Raw genomic sequence first — 23,804 nt, 5'->3', positions numbered from 1 at the left:
ATTCATCCTTCTACCTTAGTGTGGACCATGGATAGTAAGGGGGTATGCTTATAGGTTGTTAATATTGGTGAAAGATGATTTCAAATTAATAGACACGATGTCTTGATTTTTGGAACTTGTGATTGACTGTATATGAATTATATGTCGCTTACATGTTGATTTCATGATACTTACTTACATCCTTGTATGTTAGGTTACATTTTTTAATATTTTGATTAAATGTATCAGTCTTGTAGGTTTATTACAAGAATTGATCGCTTATGTTCGACTACATGCGTTTATGCGTAGGTGTAGTTGATTTTACATTACTTATGCATATTGTTGGTTGCATGTGGCAATGTGTACAATGGAGTAATGGTTGTTGTCATGCATGAGGTCATGGTTTGTGTAGTTAATATAGTCATGCATTAATGACTAGACTCTAGCTAGAATGATGTGTGTATGGTTTGGTACTCATTTGTTATGTCTATATACAATTGTTATGCATGTATGGTCTTGGTTATAGTTTGAATAATAGGTCAAACATGCCTTGTGAAGTCATTGTATGATATTTAGGTCATCATGATGCTATTGGTTGTTATGATGCTAATGAGCTAGTTGATATAGAGCAAGGAATGCAGATCATCATAGTGAGGTTGCAGCATTAGACTTTGGGATAAGAGCATATCGTCATACAAGTAGTGTATGTTTGGCATGCAGGTATGTAAGTTAAGGATTATTATATGCATTAGAGTTATATACATTAGGTTTATGAACATGTATTTGATGATATGGTTACATTCATGATAGATGTTGGTTGATTATTGTAGTTATATGCACATGTGTCAGATAGTCAAGAATGATAGTAACTTGTAGTTGTATGCATTTATATTGTTGTTTTACATTAGATAACCTGATGATTATGTTGTATGTTGCTGATGAGTATGATATATAGCTTATTGTTGTTATATGCTATTAACTTGATGATAAGGTTCATTTCATTGAGATATTGATGTTATAATTTGGATTGGTCATATGCGTGATGGTTATGTTCATTTCCTTGAAGATATTAATGTTATATGTATTGTGTTAACCTGGTTTGACCTATGCATATGGTTATGGTTGCAATATTCAGGTATGAGCCAACATATTTGTGATATGGTGTCGTACTAGTTTAGATTGATCATACATATGTGATTATTATGTATGAACGACAGATGCTTATGAGGTTGTAATATGAACATGTTAGTTAGTTACTTTTATGGATATCATGATTTATGTTGACATGTTGTAAAGTTACATCTCACTAACTAGATTGATTATGCAGACAAGATAGCCTCCCCTGAGGTACAGTAAGGTATGATTTTGCTTATGTATTATACTTGGTGTTTCATAGTTGATTATGTCGTCTATTTGGTATTTGAATGTTTGGTCCCTATTATGTCGTCTAATTGATTTATTAACATGGTATGTTTGCAAGTTGGTTGAATGTTTGAAGAATTGCATAATATGAGTATGTGTTCCATTGAAATTGTTTTAAGATGATTGTACTAAAATATATGTGTTGAGACAAATGATATGTTCTTGAGTATAGTAGGTGATAGTTGTAGTATTATGACTGATGACTATGAGTTGACTATGGAGTATGACATGATTGTTAGTCTTAGTAACGGTTGATTTCAAATTGATAAATATGATTGTCTTGATATTTGGAAGATGTGGTTGACATGTGTGAGCATCATGCAGGGAGTTGCATGGCAAGAGAGGTTGCCTTGAAATCTTGAAGAAGGTTCGGGTTGATATTTCCTTGGGAATCATGGGGATTGAGTCATGGTGTCAGTCTTGTGCTTTTGGTATTTTGAGCTTGATTTGCGGTTTTTTTTATGTCTAGTGCAAGGCCTTGCCACTTTGTTGTAGTGTCATATCGTTATGGGTTTTCATGGTCTTCTTCTTGGTTTTTCTTGTCTTCTCTTTTATTCTTTTGAGTCTTGGGAATTGGTTGGAAAGAGAAAAGTTGACGGAGCTCAGGGAGAGTTGTGTGGTACCAGAAAGGTAATGTAAGATTCAGATGAAGCTCTGTGCACGAGTAAGCGCAGCGGAAGGTAAGACTATGATAGTTGATTGGACTGGTTGGGTCCATTGTGGTAAATGGAGAGTAGTAGTGCAGACACAAGAAAGGTAACCAAAAAAGGTAAAGTAAATGGATTTGAGGCGGCAGATGCCTTGGCTATGTTGGGAATTATTATTCTCAATATCGTGCATGTTGTGCATGAATAAAGGAATTTCTCTTAACCTTGACCTTGATATATGGTAATTATTTTATGATCATGATTATGTTGAAGTTTATATGTGTATACATGTATGTATGTATATCATTTTCTGACAGGATCATGATTGTTTTATGCTACCGTTTATATATGTATGTATGTATCCATCTATCTATGTTACTGTCTGACAAGGTTGTCAGGGATCATTCTTGTGGAGGAATGATTGCTTATGCAGGAGAACGACATGAAGAGGTTCCTGGTCTTACGAGGAATCAATTGGGAAGAGTAGTCACGACAAATATATGAGGTCAGTATCATGTGGATATGATTTGGTATTGTATACTTGTATTATGCCTATGTCTATGTTATAACAGGTAATGTTGAAGGATACATCAACAAAGTGAAAGCAGTGTGGTCTGTATCATGCTAGGATAAGCATGGATGAGATACCGGAAGCAAGGTTTCTTGGTAGCGACAGTGTGGTTTTGGATGTGTGGTACTATTGTTGAGTGTACATTGTATATGTTGTACATGTTGCATCTATGATGTGTGCACTTGTGGTGTTGTGTATCCATAGCATGTGTACATGTTATTTATGCAATGTTATGTATAGGATAGTACAAATAGGGTTGTGCAAATATTGCATATGGGGTGTTGTATACATATTGTACTGTCGTCATGATGTATATGCGGTTTGTGTGCATATGGTGCTCTGTGCATGTTGGATATGCAGTGTTGTGTATGGATGATGCTATGTACATGTTGGATATGCAATGTTATGTACACTTGGGGTTGCGTGCATGTTGTACATATGGTGCTATGTACATATGGTGTTGTGTGCATGATTGTACAAGTGGTGCTGTGAGCATGTGGTACCATGTACATGTTGTACATAGGGTGCTATGAGCATGTGGTGTTGTGTACATGTCGTGCATGTGATGTTATGTACATATGGTGTCACATACACATTGTATGTGTAGTACTGTGTACATGTGGTATTTTGTACACGTTGTACACTGGTGTAGTGTACATGTGGCGTTGTGTACACGTTGTGCAAGTGGTGTCGTGTACATGTGATGTTGTGAACATGTCGTGCAGGTGGTGTAGTGTATAGGTGGTACTGTGTACATATGGTACTGGTGGGCGTGTGGTATTGTGTGCATGTCATCAATGATGTGTTATGGGAATGCGGTATTATGTATGTGAATTGTGTAGTCATGGTATCATGACATATGCATTCATTGTGTCACACCCTAGACACGTATTTGTGTTAGGTTGTACATCAGGTGTAGGTGCATGTATTGTGTTATACACAAGATGTAGGCGTATGTATTGGGTTGTGTCATACAATGGGTGTAGGTGTATGTGTTGTATGTCAGGTGTAGATGCATGTGTTGCATGGAGTTGTATGTCGTATGTGGTCATACGTGTGTGATGCACACTATGCGTATGGGCAGATGGTTGAGGAGAAGGCATTGGATGTTTTTCAGGTGTGGTAACCAATCCAATTTGTTATAGAAAGAACCAAGGTAAAAGTAAGGATCGACCAAAGGATAAGTATTGATATTGTATTTCGATTTTAGTATGCATGTGATTTATGATTCTGGCCCATGATGATTACATGTGATCTATGATTTTGATTTATGATGTTTACATGTCGTTTATGATTTTGATGGTTATGTTTGAGCTAACTTGATGTGATATTTTTATACATGTTGATTTGGACAAATATGCTAGTTTGACTTGTTGTGACAGGAAGCGAAGAAGATTGCAAATATACCATATTGACGAGCTACCAATGAGGTATGATGTGAATTTATTTTAATTTATTTTAAAACTGATGGAAGCTATGTGCGTGGTACAGGAATCATGAACATGCCCAGTTGGGTAGTTGAAATCAACTACAAGAATTAGCAGCTTGATATGGTGGTTTGGTGGTTGCTTATGGTGGTTTGGTAGTTGCTTTATGATGGTTAGTATTTTATTTATGTTGATTTAGTATATGCTTTATGGTGATTGATATATGCTTTATGATGGTTGATATATGCTTTATGATGATTTGATATGTGCTTTATGTTGGTTGATACATGCTATATGATGTTTTGATATATACCTTATGATGTTTTGATATATGCTATACGATGATTAGTGTATGGTTGATATATGTTTGGTATATGATTTGGCATATGTTTTGGTATATATATTTTTGATGTTGTTGTTATATGTACACCCGTGTATGGATGTAAATATCGTAATGAGCTACATTATAAAGCTCCACTATGCAGTATGGGTGTAATGCTATTACGCTATCATGTGGTTATGTTATCATGATGTTATGATGTCATATGAGTTTTCTTAAGTAGAACGATCATTGTAAATACCGTAATGACCTATGTTATAAAGCTCCACTATGTGGTATGTTTTCATGTCATTATGATGTTATGTCTTGAGCAGATCTTTCATTGTAAATATTGCATCGAGCTGGGTTATAAAGATCCATGAGCAGTATGTCTTCTTTCAACAGGCTGTTGAGGTATATGTGTGATTGAACACCGAGGACGGTGTTACCCCAAGGGGGAGGGTTTTGTAACAGCCCTGGTGAAAATTCCATGTAAAAATATATAAATACCATGGATGATGGGACACGTATTACAAGCTAAATGTTGGGCAGGACAACCTAGGTGGTGTTCATTTGGTTGTTTATGGCTAAGGAAATTGGCAAAGGCAATGGATAAGGCATTAAAAAGGCAAAAATGTATTTTGGCACATTTATTTATGAAAATAATGGAAAATAGGAGAAAAGGAAGGTGAAAGGTCACATTTTGCATGTGAGGAGGAAATTGAAGGAAAATAATGGAAAATGAAGAAAATAGAGGCCTCATTAATAAAAAGGCTTATGAGGATCAGTGGGCAAGACTTGATCAATTTATTTTTGGTGCTCTCTCATTATTCTCTCTCTCTCTTATACTCTTGATTACTTAGAGTTTTCTTGGAGCACTCTTGGAGGGTGTGGTATACTTGGATTCTTGGAGAAAGAAGGAAAAGGAAGAGCAGGAAAGCACAAGAAGGCATCGGCGTCAGCAACTACATCATATTTTCTTGTAGGTAACGAGTTGCATGTATGATTTCTTCACCAGTTTTGGCATGCATGGCACATGCATATGGTTTCTTGGTTATGATTTGTCATTGGCATGGAGGATGGATGGGATTGACAATGGATTGCCTAGCCTTGTCATTTCCTTGATAGCCATGGTGATTGTGGGTTTACTTTCATTTCTTTGTTTTGGTTGGTTCACATTCTTCCATAGCTTGGGTTGAGTTACTAGTCCTAGAATCCCTGGTTGAACAAACGCTCTGGAAGCCCTGTAATAGCTTGGGTTGAGTTACTAGTCCTCGAAACCCTATTTGAACAAATGCTCTGGAAGCCCTGTAATAGCTTGGGTTGAGTTACTAGTCCTGGAAGCCCTGGTTGGAAAAATGCTCTCGAACCCTTAGTGAATTGAATTACTAGCCCTGGAAGCCTTGGTTGGACAAACACTCTGGAAACCTTGTATAAGCTATGGGTCGAGTTACTAGTTCTGGAAGCCTTGGTTGGACAAACACTGTGGAAGCCCTGGAAGGCTTGGATGGAGACCAAACTGATGATGTTTTTTTGGTGATGTCTGACCGTGAGGTGGAATCACTATTTGATGGGTTGAGGTGGGTGGCCTCGGGAAGCCCTGGATGAGTTTTGATTGATGTGTTCTATGAGATCCCACGTTCATGCTTGTAATATCACATGGGGGTGATTGACTAAAGAGATACTTGGCTAAGCCAATCTATTGTTGGGTGGAACATGGTAGTCCCATCTCTGGTTGGTTCATTGCATTTATTAATGAAAAAAAAAATGTGCTGATGTATATATGGATTTTGATGGCTAATATGTTTATTGTATTTTTGTTCCTATTATTCTTTTTATATGAACATTTACTCTGGAGGTTATTACATGCAATTGGACAAATTGGATCTCCCTTTGCAGATCCTTCATGCTTGGCTCAGATGGTCTATATTCCTCTGGTTCTTCTCTTTCCTTATAAGTTGTCATTGGGCAGGCTAGGATGTTTTTTATGACCTAGTACTGTTGAATTGTTGGGCGGAACAATGTTTGGCATCCTCTGGTATTCTTGGGGTCTTTAACAATTGTTTCCCATTCCTCTACCTTGATCTCTTGATTTTCTATGTTATTGTTTAGTTCTCTTTCCCATTTGGAAATTATTGCATTCACCTCCAACGATGTTCATACACGTATGCATTGATCAGGTTATACATACTCTCCTTCCCTGTTTTCCTGCCTCTTTTACTCGGTCCTTTGCTAGAATTCGGTTCCAAAACTTTCATCCTTTTTCTGACCTTTCCCATTCCTCTATTTACTTTCTTTCCCGATTGGTTACCTTCCTTTGCCATCCTATCCTCCTTCCAGCTTTCTTCCTCCTTTTCCGAGCGACGCACTTGTACCTGGGCTGGAGCACAGTTTGAGTTCTGAGACTCCAAAATTATCTCCACTCTGCTTGTTATATTACCTAAAACAGAAACCAAGAAAATAACCTTGTAAGTAAACATCATTTTAAACAGAGCAGCCTCGGGCTTCCCCCCTTCCGAGTGGGGCTTCTCTGGCATGATTTTTTTCAATCGCTATGTTCCCTGAGAACTATGATAAGCCCCATTAACAACCGGATTCCCCCCTCCCTTCTCAGAGAATTGGAGACTAATGACCTCCCCATCGTTCTGATGGTTTCCTGTTGGAATTTGAAGAGCTCAGTTACCCAGCACCCATGAGGCTTCTCTGCTTCTCCACCCAACTATAATTGCAGCCCTACCCTGTGTATCACCACCCCAATGGCCAAGGGAATGCTTCTCAGGAGGAATGAATGTAATTGCAACCCTACCCTGGGTCCCAACAAAGGAGCTGAGCAGGAATTTTCTCAGAGCTATTTTCCTACCCCGATTGCAACCCCAATTACTGCCTCTGTTCCCGCGGCCCTTATCTAGGTCTAGGCTCGGCTTAGGATGGAGGATTATCAACCTTGTCAACAAATCAAAGGATGCTTCTAACCATCCACACTTAACTAAGACACCTTCCTTCCCGAGCCACATGCTTAACCAAAACAACTTGATAGGTTTGTTCCTACCACCACTGTGGAAACCCCAAAGGATGTCCTAGCAGACCACAATACGACTCAGCTTTCTATCCTTACCCCGAGACCTATCTACCCTGAGACCAAGACTAGGGTTCCCAAACCCCCTTCCCGAATTGACAATCTTGACAAATTCTCTCCAAGATAACAAGCCAGAACCCCAAAAGAAACAGAAGGTCTCGAAACTGGCCACATCCGAGGGTGTCATTTCCATTAACCAACGTTCATATTCTAAAAGCATGTTTGCCAAACATTCGTGAGTGAGAGATGAGAGTACATACCGACTCTTGTAGATGGAAACCGGTCACAGCTCGACATCCTCCAACCCTCCACTTCCACCACCTTCAAATGCACGTCATAACTTATCTCTCTACATGCAAATGCCTCTTAGCCTAATTGTCTTCCCTTTTTGTTTTTTCTGGCCACTTGCCCTGCTTATTGCCCAAAGGACTCACGATGTGCCTTCGTCCTCCATCCACCACCCTTTCTCCCACATGATTTTCTCGGGATGGAGTTTCCCTGAAATCCCCATTATTTCCCTTCATTAATCCTCTCCTACTGTCAGCTGCTCCTGCCATGAGTTTACTCCATCTACTTCACCACTTGCCGACTGCCATTGCCTTCCTCCCTCTACCACACTTGACACCTAGACATCTTCTCTCCCCTCTACCCTCTTGCACAACTATCTCTGCCTTGTACTGCCTGCTGCCCCACTTCCATTTACCTACTCTCGTGGCCTCATTCCATCCTCTTCTCCCTCTACCCTACGAGCCAGCTGGGCGGCTGACCCCCCCTTGGTCCACCATGTCCTATGGCCTATCTCTCCTTTGTTTACTCCACCATGCCTTTCACACCCCGATCGGGGGTTTCAAGTTTATAATATTAATAATTCCTTTGGTTTATCATCTAATCCCTCGGGTTTATTAATCCCCTAAGCTTAAAATATTAATTCCTAAGGTTTATTAATTGTTTGGGTTTTTAATATTAGTTTGTTGGGTTTATTAATTCCTTGGGTATATTGATCCCTTGCATTTATTAATCATTTTTTTTATAATATTAATGCCTTGGGTTTGTAATATTAATAATGCTTTACGGTTTATTGATCTCTTGTATTTATAATATTAATAATCCCTTGGTTTTATAGAACCCCAATATTAAGGGTTAAATATTAGTCCAACTATTTATGATTATGTCAATATCACAATAGATTAATCTAATATGGAAATCAACCATGGTTAACCATGTTTATTTTAGGGTTTATAATAGTCATGTTAGGGTTTATATGCATTGGGTTTATAATTTTTATCCCTTAGGTTTATTATTCGCTTGGGTTTATAATATCAATCCCTTGGGTTTATTAATCTAAGGGTTCATATTCCTAGGGTTTAATATTATTCAACAATGGTCAACAATTAACGACCATGTTCAACCATGGCCAAAAATGGTCCAATGTTGCATTGTGACAAGGATTTTCTCTATATGAAAATCAACCGTGCTCAACCATGTTTTTTTAGTAGTTTTAATATATATCTAAAGGTTTTTATACCTTGGGTTTATAATATTAGTCCCTTCAGTTTAATATTATTCCCTTGGGTTCATAATCCCTTGGGGTTTTAGTATTAATCCCTTGGGTTTATTATTATTTTGGGTTTATAATATCAATCCCTTGGGTTTATTATTCCCTTAGGTTTATAATATCAATCATGGTCAACCATTGTCAATCATAGACAACCATGGTTGAATGTCACATTGTGACAAGAATTTTCTCACCATGAAAATAAACCATGTTTATTTTAGTTTTTGTAATATTTATATTAGGGTTTACCAATGTTGGGTTTATAATATTAGTCCCTTGAGTTTAATATTATTCCCTTGGGTTCATAATCCCTTGGGGTTTGAGTATTAATCCCTTAGGCTTATGTTTCCCTTGGGTTCATAATATCAATCCCTTGGGTTTATAATATCAATCATGGTCAACCATAAGCAACCATGGTCAATCATGGTCAGATCTCACATTATGACGAAAATTGTCTGCATATAAAAAGCATGGACAATCATGGTCAACCATGGTCAACCATGATTGATAATGATCAACCATGTTTTATAGAATCAAACATTGTTAACCATGGTCAACCGTGGTCAAACATGTTTGAACACCGCGTTGTGACAATAATTGTCTCGATATGAAAATCAACCATGGTCCAACGTCACATTGTGACAAAGATTGTCTCGATATGAAAATTAACCATGGTTAATTATGGTCCAACATGGCATTGTGATAAGGATTTTCTCAATATGAAAATCAACCATGGTGAATCATGTTTATTTTAGTGTTTATAATATTTATCTTAGGGTTTATATACGTTGGGTTTATAATATTAGTTCCTTGGGTTTAATCTTATTCCCTTGGGTTTATAATATCAATCCATTCAGTTTATAATATTAATCATGGTAAACCATGGTAAATCATAGCCAACCATGTTTAACCATGGTCAAACCATATCGATATGGAAATGAACCATGGCCAACCATGGTCCAATGTTGTGTTCTGACAAAGATTGTCTCAATATGAAAATCAATCATGCTCAACCATGGTTAACCATGGTCCAATGGTGCATTGTGACAAGGATTGTCTCTATATGGAAATCAATCATGGTCAACCATGCTTATTTTAGGGCTTATAATATTCATGATAGAGTTTATATACCTCGGGTTTATAATTTTGATCCCTTAGGTTTATTTTTCTCTTGGGTTTATAATATCAATCCTTTGGGTTTATTGATGTAAGGGTTCATATTCCTAGGGTTTAATATTATTCAACAATGGTCAACCATAATCAACCATGTTCAAGCATGGTCAAATGTCCCATTGTGACATGGATTGTCTCATTATGAAAATCAATCATGCTCAACCATGTTTATTTTAGTATTTTTAATATTTATGTTAGGGATTTTATACCTTGGATTTATAATATTAGTCCCTTGGGTTCATAATCCCTTGGGGTTTTAGTATTTATCCCTTGGGTTTATTGTTCCTTTGGGTTTATATTATCAATCGCTTGGGTTTATTATTCCCTGGTCAGCCATGGTTTATTATGATGTCAACCATGGTCAACCATGGTCCATCATGGAATTGTGATAAGGATTATCTCAATATGAAAATAAACGATGGAAATCATCTTTATTTTAGAGTTTATAATATTTATCTTAGGGTTTATATACATTGGGTTTATAATATTAGTCCCTTGGGTTTAATATTATTCCCTTGGGTTCATAATCCCTTGGGTTTTTAGTATTAATCCCTTGGGTTTATAATATCAATCCATTGGGTTTATAATATTAATCATTGTCAACCATGGTCAATCATAACCAACCATGTTCAACCATGGTCAAACAAGGCTCGATATGGAAATCAACCATTGTCAACCATGGTCTAACGTTGCGTCCTCACAAAGATTGTCTCGATATGAAAATCAATCATGGTCAACCATGGTTAAACATGGTCCAACATTGCATTGTGACAAGGATTGTCTTTATATGGAAATCAACCATGGTCAACCATGTTCATTTTAGGGTTTATAATATTGATGTTAGGGTTTATATACCTTGGGTTTATAATTGTTATCCCTTAGGTTTATTATACCTTGGGTTTTTATACGTTGCCTTTATAATATTAGTCCCTTGGGTCTAATATTATTCCCTTAGGTTCATAATCCCTTGGGGTTTTAGTATTAATCCATTAGGTTTATTGTTCCTTTGGGTTTATCATATCAATCGGTTGGGTTTATTATTCCCCAGTCAATAATGGTTTATTATGATGTCAACCATGGTCAACCATGGTCCAACATGGAATTGTGATAACGATTGTCCCATTATAAAAATCAATGATGGTCAATCATGTTATTTTAGTGTTTATAATATTTATCTTAGGGTTTATATACGTTGGGTTTATAAAATTAGTCCCTTGGGTTTAATATTATTTCCTTGGGTTCATAATCCCTTGGGGTTTTAGTATTAATCCATTGGGTTTATTATTCCCTTGGGTTTATAATATTAATCCATCGGGTTTATAATATTAATCATTGTCAACCATGGGCAATCATAACGAGTGATGTTCAACCATGGTCAAACAAGGTTGGATATGGAAATCAGCCATGGTCAACCATGGTCTAACGTTGTGCTCTAACAAAGATTGTCTCGATATGAAAATAAATCATGGTCAACCATTGTTAACCATGGTCCAACGTTGCATTGTGACAAGGATTGTCTCTATATGGAAATCAACCATGGTTAACCATGTTTATTTTAGGGTTTATAATATTGATGTTAGGGTTTATATACCTTGGGTTTATAATTGTTATCCCTTAGGTTTATTATTCCCTTGGGTTTACAATATCAATCCCTTGGGTTTAATATTATTCCCTTAGGTTCATAATCCCTTGGGGTTTTAGTATTAATCCCTTTGGTTTTTAATATCGGTCCCTTGGGTGTATTATTCCCTTAGGTTTATAATATCAATCATGGTCAACCATTGTCAACCATGGTCAATCATGGGGTTTTAGTATTAATCCCTTGGGTTGATAATATCAATCCCTTGGGTTTATTATTAACTTGGGTTTAAAATATCAATCATAGTCAACCATAGCCAACTATGGTCAACTATGGTTTGATGTCGCATTGTGACAAAAATTGTTTCCATATAAAAATCATGGACAATCACGGTCAACCATGTTTTATAGAATCAAACATGGTCAACCATGCTCAATATTGGTTTTTAGTACTAATCCCAATGGTTTATAATTCATTTGGGTCAAACATGGTGGATCATAGTCAACCATGCTCACATGTCACTTTGTGACAAAGATTATCTCAATATGAAAATCAACCATGGCCAACCACGGTCAACCATGGTCCAACATCACACTGTGACAAAAATTAATTATAATTACTAATTATTATTATGTAAAAGTGAATTAATTAATATTATTTTTATTTAATTAATTAATATTCATATTTTTTTTCTCACGGGAAAAATCACAATTTTCTATTATATGAGAAAATTACATGTTGTAGATGCCAAATAGGCATATGCAGAGTGTTGGCTGAAGCCTTCAAAATAAAAATATGTTTGTACAAGATTACCCAAGAGGGTATCCAATTAGCTATTCAGAAATAGATATATACAAAGATATAGAAAGCACAATATAAAATTTGATAGTACCTGCAAAAAAAAAGTTGCATTAGGGCCTATCAGCCCCCTGTAAATGTTGATCTATATATGGCTGGTGGTAATTAATATTCATATTATTATTATTTAATAATATTTAATAAAAATAAATATTATTATTTTTTAACAATAATTAACAGAATTGTCTTTAGTGCGACTTTTTGGACTTTCCGATGCGAGAATCTAGTGGAAACATTTGAGGTTAAATCTTTAGTGAGACTTTTTCGACTCTTCGATGCTCAAATCTGGTGGAAAGATTTGAGGTGAAATCTTGATTTGTGTTATTTAAAATGGCTTTTTGATTTTATATATGGATTCAACAACTTGAAAAACCCCTAGGGCACTTTGATTGTGCAGTGGTTACCCATCAAGCTTGTGATTTCAATAATTTCCTGTCAGATTTTAGAGAAATTAGACCTGAAAAAACCCACCGGAAAAACTTCCAAAAAATCGCACTAAAGCCAACTCGATAATTAACTATTTAACTATTATTATTAGTGGTTTGTGTCATAGATAAAAATAAAGCCTTATGTGTATATCAACTACATTTACTAAAATAATTATTGTATTATTAAATAATTATTGTTATTAAGATTATTATTGTTAATTAATATTACTAATATATTAAATATTTAAATTATATTAAATAATTTAAAACTAAATTCAATATTATTGAGTAACTTAATATTATTTAATATATAATATAATATTAATGTAATAACAATAAGTATATAAATGTATAAGAATATGGATGTTATTATTTATATAGTTATTAATAATCATAAATAGTTGGTCTTTAAAAAAATACACATAATAATTATTAATGTGGTTGATATATGTCGCATCAAACACATTGGAAAATGTGGTTGAATATATGCTCCATATACGTGTAAAAAATAAGTTTTATAATTACACATTATTTTAAAATATTGATTAACTAATAATTGATTTCTTTTATAATTAAACAATTTTTTAATATTATATTGGGGTTAACCCATATGTCATATTATTTTATGTTTTTTTTTTTTTTATTGCAAATGAAACCTTGAAATAAAATATAATTTCATTCCCATATCTTTAATTTTAGGTGTTATCTTTCCCAATTTAGAGAATGCTTTATTTTGAGCTCAACTTCTTGGGAGTTTCAAAAAGTCACTTGAACCTTAATAAATGTTTTAGTGTTAGAGCAATAGACTAGTGAGTTATTATTCTTTATTTTCCTAAGGATGCCTACTTTCAAGCTTGTTGGACAATTTTTATAGAAAAATTGCATATAAAAAGCCAAAAAAAATTGAGACTCACAAATCTAAAAAACAAAACATAAAGTGAAAGGGATGAAAAAAATGACCATCATAAAATTTATACATTTTAAATTTAAGGCTTAAAATATTTATATTAAATAAAATATTTCAATATGCAAAGAGTTTTAATTGTATTGACACTAGGTTTTTAATTTAGGGTATGAAGGAGATGTGTAATCCCTTCAATATATGGAATTGACATATAACATTTTAAAAATATATTAATAATAAAAAATCATATTCCATGAATATATATTTTTTTATTTCTCATATGTCTATTTAACAAGGGCTCCATAGTAGTTAATTCTGCTTCTTAGTTTAAATATAACTAAATTAAAGTAGAAAACAATAAAAATATAAAGATTTAAAATTTTAAAATGTTACAATTAGATTAATTTTAAATTGTAATTAAATGCATTGTTAGATTTTGTAAATTAACATTATTTGAATTGCAACATAGAAATAACTATTAATAGTTTACATTTGGCATTTTATAGTTTGTGAATATGGTCTTATGAAAATCTTATTATTAGATCTGAGTATAGAGGTCCTATCATAAATTTCTATTATACCTTGGTTTGTGAATATGGGAAATTTTATATTTATTCGTATTACAAACATATTATTTTGAATATCATTCATTCCTTAATAGTGTAAAATATATTATATGTGGTTATGTTCACACAAAAACCTAAGTGACCTCTACCCCTTAAAAATATAATGTAAAAATAAAAATATATCTCTCACATACCATTAACAAATATTTTTAAATTACATATGTGATTTTAAATAATCATTTTAAATTATATATGTAATTTTAAATAATATATTTTTTATTAGATTATATTAATCATTAACCATTTTTATAAATAGGAATATAAAATGATTATATTCACTAGCAATAATTTGATCACCTTCCCAAAACAAATTGTATTGTAAATGTCCAACCTACACCTTGATGTGATCTATGTACTTCTGATTAATTAATAGAGGTAATGAGCACATTAATAGAGGCAAAGGGCAATAAAATGTTCAATTTGGTAGGCAATCAAATTGAACATAAATAACTTAAATTATTTAATATATATATATATATATATATATATATATATATATATTTCAATGTGAAATGTTATACTATGAAAATTTTTGCAAATTATTTTGTTCAAACCCAAACTAATATGGGTTTGACCAAAAATCCATTGCAATATCCACTGCCTTGTGGCAGAGATAATAATAACAATTAAAAAAAACATTTTAATGTATATAATGTGGGAAATACATAAAATATTTCATTGTTCAAATTGAATAAAATATTTTAAAGTCAACTATATATATTATATAAATTAATTAAAAAACAAATAATCCTCGTAGTTAAAACATTTTATTAGTGTGTTAGTAAAAATAGACGTGTGGAATTATTTTTATCCCAACAAGTTGACAGATAAGGTTCAGAGATATATATATTTCCCATGATTTGGGTAAAACAAAATTACGAATGAATGGGTCAAGATCTCTGTCTGCACCATGTAAAACACTCACTACAACCATTTTACAACCCTTTTATGGACGCTCATTTGAGTCAATAAATTAATATATAGTTTCATTGGCATCTCAAGCTCCTATCCCCCTTTACCATTTTGAACTCACACGAGTTGCTTCTGAAAAAGTTTTACTTTTTGTCCTCCAATTGTGCTATCAAACCCAAAGATCTAAATCTGATTAGAGTGCAAATGTGGTATGGGAACGTATGCCCCAACTCAATTTGGGATATGGGTATTGGCTATGACTTCTTTCTTCTGTATTTACTGCCCCATCGCTTCTCACTCTCTGATGATAAAACCGAATGATCCATCAACCTATAGTCGATTACTATATTACATTGGTATCATTGTTCTGTGGCTACTTCCTCACATCTAAGATTACTTTATACCTCCAGTTTTTAATCCTTACTTGGAAGATGTATATGAATTTGCAAATCCTGGCTCAGATTTTTATTCCTTGTTTGGAGATATTGTTATCCGTGTGATTGTTGTGGTGCTTGCAATTGTGATTTTCATCTAGGAAAGATGGAATAAGAAGGCACTGGGTCAGGCATTGAGATTATCCTCAAGTAATATGACATTTCCTGAAACACAGGTGTATGGGAGGATGCTTTGAGAGATATATGAAATTGAACTTATCTCTGGTTGCACAGAGAAGCTAGGTGTATTGGATGAATGAGGAGAATCAACTTAAGGTTTATAAATAAATGAAGTTTAGATCCATATAGTAGGGAGCTTCTTGGGGGCAATTGTTCTTATTAGGGTTTCCCATTGTAAAAGGTTTTGGCCTTTGTTTTAGTTATTTGCAATAATAAAAAGAAATAATTAATTGAAATATATATATATATATATATATATATATATATATATATATATATATATATATATATATATATTAAAAAGAATATTACAAAGATTTCAAAGAAATGGTTGTACCATATAATAGCAAGATCAATAAAACGAGTGTAGTCAACCCTATAAACATTTTCAGGTTCATAGTTCCTACATTCACTCCCTCCATTAATAATCAGTTTAAATGGATTGAAAATGCTTAAGTGTTGTGTTTACTCTTCTTTATAAATATGTTAATTTTTCATATTAAAACATTGATTAAAATCTATATTTTACACTTTAAATGACATATGAAAATAATAATATGAAATTATCATTGTAAATAAAGAAGGTGATAAAATATTAGAGTAAATATTATGATAAAATAATTTATAAATAAACAAAAATAATGTAATAACTCTAGAAAGCATGAAAATGTGAAATGATATTTATTTTTAACTAGAGAATTTATATCTTGAAATATATAACAACCTTGTATTTTAAATAATTGGATAATATTAGAGATTGAGAGAAGCAAATGACCCTCTCTAAAATAGATATCTTAATATATGAACATCACACTAACAAAAAAAAAAGTCATAGTAATACATGTTTAATATTCAAAAAGAAAAAAAATGAAATTTTACAGACTCCCTAAAACATTGTGTTGACGGTGCTGGACCCACCAACATTCAGGGGATCAACCCGGTATGAAGTCCCAACTAGACCTCACACTGTTTGGTGTGGGAGTCCCATCCGGTATGATGACCTGGTTGCCATTATCTTAAAGATTTGCCTCAACTCTTGCTTGTCAGCACAGGAGAGTGGTCTACTTTGTCTTCGAGAAGTGAGGTTCGCGTGCTTGGTGGATGTAAGTGTTACTTGTGTCAATGGTTCTTTCACTGTAGAGGGAGAGGGTGGGAGTGAGTCCCAAGTCGGTTAGGAGGAAGCCCCAACTCTGATAGGAAAACACAACACAACAGGATGTGCACAGCTTCCAGAGGAACATTTCACACAGATGCTGCAGTCACAACACACAAGGGAAGATAACACATACGACACTCAGCGGATGATTCCACGCGAGTGCAACGGTTGTTATAGCAAGTTTCAAGTGAAATGTATGTCTGATGTCCGGGGAGATACCCACTATGGGCAGGACAACGTTAAAAACATATACAACACATTTTCATTAATAGATTATGTATGACAACAAGTGAATTAGTTCAAGTGTGAAACACATGTTAAAGCAACATGCATCACAAGTGTTCAAGATTAGTATTACAACAGTTACAATACATGTGTGAAAATGTGTTGGCCTATTAGTAGGCTTCTGAATTAAGCAAAATTTCCAAGACACATCATTACACCATACATCACTAACCCTGTGGGCGGCACGTTGGAGCTACTACTTACTCCGCAAAGAAAAGATTACAGACTCTCAAGGCTATGTGGGAGGCGCTAAGGTGAAAATTCCTTTGCATGTACAAATGAGGGGGTATTTATAGCCAAGGGTGAAAGTGACCCTTATGGTTGTTCGACTACCCTAATGACTATTTGACTTCCATAACTCTTCGACTTTACATGACTCTTTCTACAACAAGTGGATCTCTTGGACTTCCACGTTACATTATATTGATAGACATTATGGCCTATGGTAGGGATGTGGACGATATGACTCATGACATGAAATGACATGACAGTGCTGGTACATTCGTGCCGTTGTTGGTGTGCATGTCGAGCTACAGTGATACTAGGTGATGGATTTCCTCATGGTGTATTATAGCTTCACCTCTGCGTGGCAAAGTGCGCGAAGTCTTCGATGGACATTGGTTTGCTTGACGTTTCTTTTGCACATTTTTCCTTGCTTGTATGTTGGAAGGCTTGACAGCTTTGTCTGTTTGTGAAAGGTGCATGTTCGTCCATTCGTCTGTCCATGAGCAGATCTTGCATGTTTGCTTGTTCGTCTGTCTATGAACACATATTTGCATGATCATCTGCTAGAAGGAGGGCCTGACTGTGAATGGCAAGTAAATCTAAATCTACATGCCATTCTAAGAGTAAAACTCCCTCACCATCACCTCCAACTTCTCGTTCGCATTCTAAATCTCCTAATCTCAAGCGAGAAGTTGCAAAGAAAAATACACAGCCCACTGTTGAAATCCTAAACAAGCCAGACAGTTCTTCTTCCGAACCCCCTGAAGTACAACCTTTGATTCATAAATTGCAGGGGATTTCAATATCTCAAGAAGAATCTGAGTTATCCCAAGGCAGTGTCACTTCTCAATTTACCCCATCTCAATGACTAACTAGAGCATAGAGTGAAAAACTTGGAATCCCACCATTTGAATTCCCTCTACCAAGTCATAAGAAAGCTAAGAAAACACCATCAGAATCTCACAGCAAGGTTCTTTCATCATCTACATCCATTCCATCTATAACATCACAAGGTCACACATCCGCCTCCCAACTCCAGATCGTGATTCACACAGGTACAGGAGCTACACCTTCCTCTACCCAATCACCTTCAACCACTGCTACACCCTCTTTTGCTCACATCCCAACAATGGCACAAAATCCTCCCAGGCCATGGACCAACCCAGGAGCTGTTAGAATGGTTGGACCTTTATCCCAATTGCCAACACATCCAGAGAAATGGTTACCTAAATTCAATCCTGATAATGGCCTGCTAGCTGAAGAACATATAAATAATTTCATGTTGTCCATTAATTTGAATGGAGTAGCAGAAGAAGACGCAGTTGTAAGATTATTCCCATATACTCTACAAGGAGTAGTAGGATCATGGTACTTTTCGTTACCATCAGGCTCTATTAATAGCTGGGATGCTTTTCAAGAGAAATTTTTAACTAAATTTGGAGATGATAGATCTACAGCAACTATGATCAATGATCTCTCCAATTTGAAAGTCGAACCTAAAGAACCCATTAAGGACTTCAACTCTCGCTTCAATAAGTTATTAAATAAGATACCTACGACATCCAAGCCTAGCGATGAGGTCCAAAATGAATGGTACATTTCTGCTCTACCTTCAAACACAATCATCTTTGTTGATAGAGCTGCCAAACCAACGTTAGCAGAAAATATGAAAGAGGCAATAGCTGTGGAAAAACGCATTCTAGCCGTAGAAAAGAAAAACACATTAGAAGAAAGAAAATCTAAGAAAGTAACTTTTAGAGATGATTCCAGGAAGAAACCACCAAAGGATCCTTTTGATCTGGAAGGATTACAGAAAGTCCTCAAGACCATGTCTAACGAAATGGTTGACATAAAAAAACAAGTAGCAGAAACTTCCTCCAAAAAACCTTTTAGACCATTTAAAAGGAATTCCCCAACTAATCCTAAACCTCTGAATGCTATATCAAACGTTGAATCAGATGGAGATGAGGAAGAGGTTTCAAATGAAGAACAAACGGATGATGAAGAAGTAGCGAAATTACAAGGGATGTGGGATTTTATCCTTCCCAACGAGGAAAATCAAGAAGCACTGCTTGTTGCTACTAGAAGTAAAAATCAGCTTGACCCACCCCAATCAAATTCAAAACAGAAAAATTCAATGCCACCTCCCAGAGATAAAGTCGTAGGAAAGAAATCTTCACCGAAATCCACTCAAACAAACCCTACCCAATTGGATTCTTCACCTTCATCTAAAACTCTGATAGTTTCTGACAAAATGGAATACAATATTATTGATGATATGAATAAAACTAGGGCAAACATCACCTTTCATGAGCTTAGTAAATTAAAACATCAGCTGAAGCTACTTTTGAAAGAACTCAAAGCAGTACCCACTACACCACTTCGTGCCGCAATAATATCACAGGCTGCTCAAGAAATGGGAAGACCCCCAACACTTCTTCAAGAAAAATTGATCGAACCGACATCGCTCTAATAGGCAGAAGATCTAAATCCCATACTCTGCCATTTCTCCTTACTTTTGAAGTATTTAATAAGAAATTACACAATTGTTTAGTTGATTTTGTTGCTTCATCTAACATTTTTCCTAGAACACTCTGCACTAAGTTAAATGTTCAGCCTTAAAAATCTGCAACGCGAATAGTACAATTAGATCAATCTCAAGTCGAAGTTGTTGGGGAACTTAATCAAGTAACCATTAGACTTTCATCAAACCCAAAATTTTGTCAAACCATTGATAGACTTGTAGCTGATATTCCTAAATTCTATGGCTTAATCCTTAGTAGGGACTGGTCAGAAAAACTTCATGGTTACTTCGCAACTGACTGGTCTCACATGTGGCTTCCCTATAACAGCAAGCCAAATCAAATAAGGGTTGACCGAGAGAAACATCAAAAGTATATAGTAACAGATCTGGAAGGAGAAAATGAGCTGGTAGCATATAGCAACAATATAATCAGAAACTATTCTGTTGAGTCATTCCTAGGGAATTTCAATGCTCGTACTTCACCGTTCTTAGAAAAATCTATTGTATTTCAAATCGAAAATTATTCCCAAACAGACACTTCTAAATGTGTGAATTTTGTAGATAAACCTATAAATAAATCTTTATTTTGGAAATTATTTTTGATGGATCTCGATCCAATGATGGAGCAGGGGCAGGATGCATATTAGTTAGCCTAAAGGGAGAATAGGATGCATATTAGTTAACCTAGAGGGAGAAAAGACTATGTTAGCATGCATAATTTAATTTGATTGCACAAACAACACTGCAGAATATGAACCGTTGGTTCAAGGTTTGCACAAAGCAATTGGTCTTAATATCAAATACCTCCAAGTGTTTGGAGATTCTGAAATTGTCATTAGGCAAGTAAGAAATACTATATACTGTTTTTCGAGACATTTGAAACACTATCAATCATTAGTCCAAGACCTGACCTCACATTTTACAGCGTTTAATATTTCCCCTATTCCAAGACTCCAAAATGCTAGTGCAGATCTCCTAGCTAATGTGGCTTCCAAGCTTATTCCGCCAGAAGATTACAACCAGATCGATTTTCCATTGAATTAATTTTTAGGCCTTCTATTCCTGATAATATCACCAACTTGAGAGTCTTTAATAACGATCTGGATACCGTAAGCTTCCTTACTTCGGAAGGCCCTTATGATGACTAGATAGTTGATGAAGACTAGCATGATGACCAACTGAAACAAGAAACCACCAACATTGCTATACCAAAATTTGTAGTTAAGTTGGAAGATTTATATGACCTCAAAAATAGGTTTAAACAATCTACAAATTCAAAACTTCAGAGTTCAACTCTGACGTATGAATTGATTAATCTTGGAACTAACACAAAACCACAAAACATTAATCTAGGTCTCAGACTTACATCAGAAGAGAAATTAGCTTTTATACGTCTGTTGAAACAATATAAGAATGTCTTTGCTTGGAATTATGATGATCTTAAAACCTATGACACTTCTATTATTCAACATACTATTCCCTTGACTTCTGATGAAAAACCTGTTCAGCAGAAATTGAGGAAAATTCATCCTAATTTGGAAAGCTAGATTAAGTCTGAGTTAAATAAACTGCTGAAAGCCAAGATTATTTTTCCTGTCAGGCATTCCAGGTGGGTCTCCAATCTCATCCCAGACAGAAAGAAGAGTGGCGATATTTGAATTTTTATACGCTTTCGCAATCTCAACAAGGCTTGCCAAAAGGACAATTTTCCATTGCCTTCTATGGAACAGATATTGCAATCAGTTGTAGGCTCAGAACTAATGTCCTTTCTAGATGGCTTCTCAGGTTACAATCAAGTCTTATTCCATCCAATTGATTAGTTTAAAACTACATTCATACCAAAATGGGGCACTTATGCCTATCAAAAGATGCCATTTGGACTAATCAATGCTGGTGCCACTTTCCAAAGAGCCATGGACATTGCCTTCAAAGGAATAGTAAACAGGTCAGTGGTAATCTACTTAGATGATATAACTGTGTATTCCAGAAAATGTAGTAATCATCTAAGAAATCTTAAACAAATCTCTGAACGTTTTCAAAGGTATGGAATTTCTCTTAACCCCAAGAAGTCTTTTTTCGTGTTAAGTGAAGGAAAGCTCCTTGGATTTATTGTGTCCAAAACAGGAATTCATATTGACCCAGACAAAATTAGAGAAATTTCTGAAATACCTTTACCCCATAACAAGAAATCAATGCAATATTTCCTTGGTCAAATAAATTATGTCAAAAGATTTTTCCTTGACTTCACAAGAATTGTATTACCCCTTCAAGCCATGATAAATAAAAATTCTCTATTTAAATGGGGTCATTTGGAACATGAAGCTTTTAGCTTGATAAAACAAGAAATCATAAATGCCTCATCTTTAGCAACGCCGAATTTTTCCAATGATTTCATTTTGTACACTTTCACTTCCGAGAAATCATACACAACCATATTGACACAAGTAAATCAAGAAAAAGTTGAAGCCCCAATCTCTTTCTTTAGCTCAAATTTACAGGGAGTTGAATTGAACTACTCAAATGTTGAAAAACAAGCTTACGCTGTTTTCAAATCAATAAAACACTTCAAACCTTTTCTTCTCAAAACTCACACCAAGGTGATAGTACCATTCCCAGCAGTAAGAAATCTTCTAATACAAAGGGATTTGGGTGAAAAGAGAGCACATTGGGTTACAGCTCTGCAAGAATATGACATTGAAATCAAACCAGCAAACATTGTAAAAGGTCAAGGTTTTTGCAGGATGTTGGCAGGAGCATCAAATATATCAAAATTACAACATTCAGGTGACGAGGTACAAGTCTATGAGGTAAGCCTTAACGACACTGAATCAAGATATGTTGATATTATATTCTACTTAAAAAATGGATATGCCCCTCCACAGTTGAATTACACAAAGAAAAGAGCCTTGAGACTGAAAGCTAAATAGTATCAAATTGTCAATGATGTGTTGTTTAGAATGAATTATGATTCTATTTTGCTTAGATGTCTTGAAAAATCTGAAGCAAAAAAAGTATTGCAGGAACTTCACGATGGACCAGCCGGCGGGCACTTTGGAGGAGATGCTAAAACGCTTAAAATCCAGCGTGTTGGCTACTACTGGCCAATTTTATTCAAAGATGCACACAGTTATGTAAGGAAATGTATGACTTTTCAGACAGATGCTGGAAGACAGATGAAATCAGCATTACTGTTACAGTCAGTCAACATTGATCAACCATTTGAACAGTGGGGATTGGACATAATAGGTGAGATCGTTCCTCATTCTTATAAGAAACATAAATATATCCTTACAGCCACCGATTATTTCACCAAATGGGTAGAAGCAATTCCACTCAAGGTAGCCAACTCCGAGAACATTATTGAATTTATAGACCAATTTATCATCACCAGTTTTGGCTTACCTTCTGCCTTAATGTTTGATAATGCATCTTATTTTTCAGGCAATACTATGAAAAAGTTTTCTCTTAAAAGAGGATTTAAACTTAAATATTTTGTTAATTATTATCCGCAAGGAAATGGGTTA

This window comes from Pinus tabuliformis, chromosome X (genome assembly GCF_031772625.1).
Source record: "Pinus tabuliformis cultivar Carrire ecotype Pingquan chromosome X, CPIR1, whole genome shotgun sequence".
Classification (NCBI taxonomy): Eukaryota; Viridiplantae; Streptophyta; class Pinopsida; order Pinales; family Pinaceae; genus Pinus; species Pinus tabuliformis.
The sequence above is the reverse complement of the archived record's forward strand: the minus strand, read 5'-3'. Positions refer to the sequence as shown.